We start from the raw sequence: 6,830 nt of genomic DNA, 5'->3' as shown, positions 1-6,830 counted from the left end.
ATGGGTAGGGGTGTGCACAGGTCCAAACCCGGACCGGATCGGACAGGATCGAAACCGGTTGGACCGGTAGACCGGAATTTTCAATATTCTTGGACCGAGGACCGGACTTGAATCATTCGGTCCGGTCCGGTCCAAAACCGTATTTTTTAGGTATGGTCCAGGTCTGGACCGGTTTCGACCTGTTTTACAATTGTTTTTGGCATTTACCAGTAGTATTCGATGAATAACACATCTTGATTTTAATAAGAAATAGTACGTACTTCATACATAAATAGGAACAAGGGAGATGAAAGAACAACTTTATTTATTCTTGTAATGCCAAGAAAGTTTTGCATACATTAAAATATTATCATATGTTAAATTTTACACTATAATATATTATTTTATAAAGGAACCGGGTCACCGGTCCTGACCGGAATTTTCCGGGTTTTACCCGGACCGGACCGGAAAATCGGAATTGATGTTTTTCAAGGACCGAGGACCGGAACGGAATCCTTCGGTCCGGTCCGGTGCCAATTCCGGTCCGATTTTGGTCCAACTTTCGGTCCGGACCGGACCATGCACACCCCTAATTATGGGTAACACGAAATGCAAGAGTTTTCTGTTTGGAGACTGGAGACATTCAAACAGTTCAAACCCATTTCAAGTTATCTTTGGAGCAGAACACAATCTACAGGCAGAAAGACAGTTAACACTTGAGCTTTTTACATCCCCAGAGCACACACCAACCTACCCACCAGGGTTTTATTTTGCAAATATAGGTAGGGTTAACGCTTATATGCCTGTTACAGTTATATATATTGACGGGGCTTGGAACAAAGTCACCTCAAGAGCTGGTATGGGATGGGTGCTTCAACAATCATAGTCAGATGGGACAAGAATTATTGGAGGATGTGAATATGGTTTATGGCATTCAGCTTTACATGTGGAATCTATGGCCTGTCTGCAAGCGTTACAATGCGCAACAACATCTTCATTGACTGATATTGCAGTACACACTGACTCAGCAACCTTGATCTCTTACTTACAGGGAAAAGTTAAGCCTGATATTCTTCTTACTTGGACAGTGAAAACCATTCTTGAGATAGGTACAGGTTTCAGAAGTTGCATGATTAACAAGGAGGACCGAGGTGATATACAGTCTACTCATGATCTGGCTAAACGGGTTGCAAAGGAGGGATTGCAATTCTTTTCACCATTTGGTGTTAGGCTTGATGGTTAATTAGCATGTTTTTCTTTTTCTCCTGTACCTTTATCCTACACCAAAAATAAAGAATATTATCAACGATTTCCAACTTACTTTTCGAAAATTTCAACACTAGGGAAGATGTCATGTGCAACTTATTACTGGTTGTATATTTTCATCATCTCATATCAATCTGTTATAATGACACATAGGAATACCTCGATAATAGGAATTCATCTAAATTCTATCTTATCTGGCCTTGGGGATTTAGGTGTCACATGATTGATTAATGTTATTCTTGTGACATCTAGTTTTAGACTCCTGGTGAATAAAACCAAGATAAGTTTCATAATACCATTAGTTATTAGCAAACAAAACTGTTATTTGAGTTATATGATTTACAACAACAAAATATTCACAAAGATCATATAGGAACTAGTGTGTAAAATAAGATATGCCTAAGAATTGTAGGTTATGCATGAGCTTGTGAGTTATGATGGTGATTTTTTATGTGTGATTGACTTTCTTTGTCTAAGGGGACTGAATGTCTCAAATTTGAGTTTTCATTGAGGAGGATGTAGAGAATGGGAAAAGGATTGGAGGGGTTATTAGGTTTTGATAATTCTATTGATCAATTGGATTAATTTATGGTAGAAAGTTAAGACTATAGAGTTAGTAATGAACCAAAAATAGATTCGAGTATAAAACATGTACAAGTAATAGAAGAAGCACACAAATATGCTTATCAAGAATATGAATCGGCTATCAAGCTTAAACTTCGATTTGATGACAAGCAAATACCTTACTACCTTATAAGGTTCAATTCCACTAGAGGCACTTTGATATTAGGATCCCTTACCTTCTCCCTTCTCGAGTGTCTTACCCGCTAGTCCTTGTTGGATTGACTTGAGACTAGTGTCTATTCAATAAAACATTTCATCCTATTATACATGATTTTAGTATGAGTTGTTGTATAAAATATTTACTATGTTAGGTCCCATGCAACACACAGATTTTGCAAAATATATTTACATTTAATTCAAATGTTAATTATTAAAACTAATTATTTTAATAAAATAATATAAAATCAATTTTTTCATTTGTAAAATAAAAGAAAAAAACTAAGGACATAGTATAAAATTATCTTGTACTTCATATAAAATTTTATATTCATCATTATTTTTACCAATACCAAAAGTTAGGTTGCAATTGCAATTCTATCTCGTAAAGCAAATGTTGGATTATGCATGTGTATCTAATACAACGTACTTTTTAATGTACATGGGTGAGCATGGGTGGGCTGTGTTTGGATTCTCAAGATTCGGGTATCTAAATTTTTGGGTTGGATATTAGCTTGATCATATCAAATTTGAAAAGTCAAACTGTAAAATAATTTTTTTAAAGGAAAAATTGTAAAAATTAATCCAAATTTTGGTCGTTCTTCTAAAAACAGTATCACATTTGACTTATTCATGAATAATCCAACATTTGACGGTTATATTCCAAAAATAATACATTTTACTTACAACCTTAATATCATGTCAATTTTATTTAAAATAATAAAATATGCCACATGTCACTCTATCATTGGTCTAATTAATTTAGTTTTACATTTATCTAATTATTTCAAAATAAAAACTCTCATCTCCCTCTTCCCTCCAGCTTCTCCCTCATTCTCTCTGTTCTCACCCAACCACAATAACAACCACCATTGGCGTCGGCGCCGATGCTCACCAAAAAACTGCCTCAGCTCCCTCCTCCCTCTGCCATAATTTTCTCTCTCCTCCTCAAACTCTCTCCCTCTCTCTTAATATTCCTAATTTTCTCACCCTCTCATCCTCATTCTCTTTGTTCTAACTGAAACCACCACAACAGTTACCTCCCTCCAAAACCTACTCTTAAATCTATTAATCTCTCCTCCTCCTCCTCCTTCAACCCACGCAACCATTACCTTGCTACTAGCCTGCCATACCACCTCTGGACCCCTCCCAACAACCTCATTTGTCGACTCGATCGTGTAACCCCGACATCGTATTCCAACAAATTCCAGCAACCCAACTCCCTCCTCTACAAAAGGAGGCATGGAGGCCATAACGGTTGATGAGGAGAAAGAAAATTAGATGCAATACGGAGAGAGGAGGAGAACGAGGAGGGGAGAGATAGAGAAAGGAGAAAAGGAAGGCGGGCGGGTGCGTGGGTGGCGGCTACAAATGGAAGGTGGGTGGGTGGAATACATTGACATGATTTTGTAGGGAAGAAGATAAGGTTGTGAATGAGAGTGAGAGTGAGAGTGGAGGTGGAGTGGAAAAAATGTGATGGGAAATGTGAAGGAAATATGTTCTTCACCCAAGGTGTATTAGCCCAATACCAAGGTTTAAATTAATTATGAACAATTAATTAATTCAGTGAGATCAATTGATCGGAACAGCTGGCTAGAGCAATGTTTCCGATCAATGAGTACTAATCCCAATTAGGCTCACAACTTACTCTTGACTGAACCTATAAGGTCACACCATTGACATGTAACAGATCATCGGATTAAATGAATCGAAAATTCATTTAATAGCTTTTCGGGAAATTAGTTCGGAAAACATAATTATAAGATTTAACATAGGATCGTGAAGTCGTATATCGTGATTGCATATAATCGTAAGCTAGGAGAAACGAATAATCATATCGTACGACAATGGATCGTCAAGTACGAAACGGTAAATGAATTATCGAATGATAATTAAATGAAGAAAACACGAAGGCAAGCCCACAAGCAAAGCGCAAGGAGCAAAGGCCCATGGCCTTGCTGCCTTGGCTGTGTGCACGCGGGGAAGCCACAGCAACAGTAGCAACGAGGCCCAGCCCACTGCGTCCTGCGCTGTGCGCTTGTGCGAGGCTGCGGTAGTGGGCCTTGCTGGCCGCTCGGGCTCTATGCTTGACCGGTTGGCTTTGCCTACTAGATAGGTTATTATAATAACCTAGTCTACATGTTTTCCTAATCTAATAATGAAAAAATCAGATTCTAACCGAAGGCAAGAGAAACCCTAAACTCTCTGTACCTCCATTAGAATTGTTCTTCCCAAAAGAAAACAACCTTGGGTGACTTCTAAGCCATCGATCTCAAGACGGATCTGAACGTGTCGGTGAACCAAGTAGAGGAACGATATCTGGAGTTCTTGTTCTTTTTCGTGATTCGTTGAACTAGGGAAAACACGCTACAAACGTAAGTATTGTTTAATCTGTACTTTATACATGCTTCTTGGCTTTGGGGTTATTCCGCTATCATGTTATGTATTTAACTGTAAACTCCTACATGGTATCATGAGCTACATGTATTCAAAGTACTTATTGGCATGTTATTTGAAGGAAATAATGCCCTTGGTCCAAGTATGCATATAATGTTAAGTCTAATAAATGCGGTTCAGTATTAATTAACAAGTTAATAAATTCAGTGAGATCAAGTGAGCTGAATGCCTAGCTAGAGGCCGCTTCAGTTCAAGTGGAATTAATCCACAGCTTACTCTTGACTGAACCCGTAGGGTCACAAAAATAGTACGTAAACGGATCAAGTATTTAATGGCATTAAGTACTCCATCTATGGATATTCGGAATCAACGGATCTTAGTTTCAGTGGGAGCTGAGATCGTCATAAGCAAGAAATGAATACTCCGGAAACGATGATATTGCCGGAAAGGAAATATGGATCGTATCGGAAATATGAATATTATCCAAGTCGTAGATGTTGCCGGAAACGGAAACATGGTACGTATCGGAAAATATTAATGGAAATGGAAATATTGCCGGAATCGAAAATATTGCCGGAAACGGAAATATTGTCTGAATCGGAAATATTATCGGAATCGGAAAATAATTCCGGAAACGGATATATTAAATATTTGTTCGAAACGGAAATTAATTCCGGAATTGGAAATATTAAATATTGGTCGTATCGGAAATGAATTCCGGAACCGGGAATTTAATCGGAAGCGCATCGTACGAATTAAGCATCGGACGAGGCTTGCCAGACGAAGGCCCAGCACAAAGCCAGGCCCGCGCCCAGCAAGCCAAGCGCCCAACACGAAGGCCACAGCCTCGCCAGGCCCAGCGCAAGGCCAGGCCCAACAAGGCCGTAGGCGCGCGCGCTGGAGCGTGTGCTCGTGGGCTGCGAGGCAGCGCCCACTCGTGTGGGCCGCAAGGCCTGCGCGGGTGCTTGCGTCCCTCTTGGTTGTGCGACACTCGTGTTCGTAACGAATCCTAATCCTATCGGAATTCGTGCAATGATTAAATCCTAATCCTAATATATTAAATTTATTATTTAGAGTTCAAATAAGATTCTAATTAATAAATCCATATCCTAGTAGGATTATAATTCCTTTCCATAAACTCTATAAATATAGGCCTAGGGTCACATATTTAACAGACGATTATTGAAGTATTCAAGGTAAGATTTTTAAGCAAAAATCAGCCAAACACTTGCACCCAAAATAGCCGAAAATCTAAGGAACCTTAAGGGCGATTCTAGTTGGTCAAGCTTAAGGCGGATCCGGACGTGCTGTGGACTATCTACGGAGGGACGACACTTGGAGTCCTAAAGACTTGTTCTTGTTCGGTTCGGGCGCAGCTAGGGAGGGCACGCTACAAAGTGTATGCATCTGAATTATGCTAAATGATTATGTGTTAATAATATGTTTCCTGGCTTTATGGTTTTTCCGCATGATTTATGTTTATTCATATGTATCATAACCTAACATTATTATGTTTGTGATTATTGTCAAATTTTTCTGAAATTTTTCGTGAATTTTTCGATTTTTTCTGGATTATTGGATAAGTCGTAGAAATTATTCTGAATTCGTAAAATGTCGGAAATTTGATTTTTCTGACCCTAATTTGATTGAAAATGGCGTTGTAAGATCAACTCATGTGAACAGAATCGCAAAAACAGACCCCGAAGTTTGAGATTTTTGGTGTTTTTGTTAACTAGTTATTGGACCGTGCGCTAGCGTGCACGATCCCCCAAGGGATTAAAAAATTGCTTAGTAAAAGGATATTTACAAATTTATGGTGAACTCTAGGAAAACAAAGCTAAAGCTCAATTTCCTCATAATTGATAATATGTGATTATAAATACGTTTACAAGAGGTTTCATTGATATTTTAACATTCTACGTGCAACATTAAGCTCTCCAAAATTGTTATTGTAGTATTCCACATGGAACATTAGCAACATGCTTCGGTAGAAAATGTAAGGGGGTGCATCTCATAGAAAAGCAAAGACAAAAAGAAGGGTGAAAATAGACATTACACTATTGATAAGAATAAGACAAAAGAAAAACAAAGAAGGAAATTAGGGTATGTAGGTAATTGCACTATTGGGTGAATAGTAATAGAAGTTCAAGGCTTTATAAGTAGATTAATGAATTAAATCGTTAAAAATGGAAATTTTGTCAATTAATTGTCCGACCTAATAAACTCGGAATTAATTGAAATTTTGCCCTGTTGTTCTTGGGTATATTATGGACTTATGGTAATTTTTTCGTCCATGAATATTAAGTATAAACCCTAATTTGGTTTTTACCTAATTTAATGAATTTTAGATCATAAATCAATTTTGTTAATTTTTTAGATCTGAAAATTTATTTAGGTGAGAAGGGGAA

This window comes from Spinacia oleracea, chromosome 6 (genome assembly GCF_020520425.1).
Source record: "Spinacia oleracea cultivar Varoflay chromosome 6, BTI_SOV_V1, whole genome shotgun sequence".
NCBI classification, from domain to species: Eukaryota; Viridiplantae; Streptophyta; class Magnoliopsida; order Caryophyllales; family Amaranthaceae; genus Spinacia; species Spinacia oleracea.
This window is presented reverse-complemented; position numbering follows the sequence as displayed.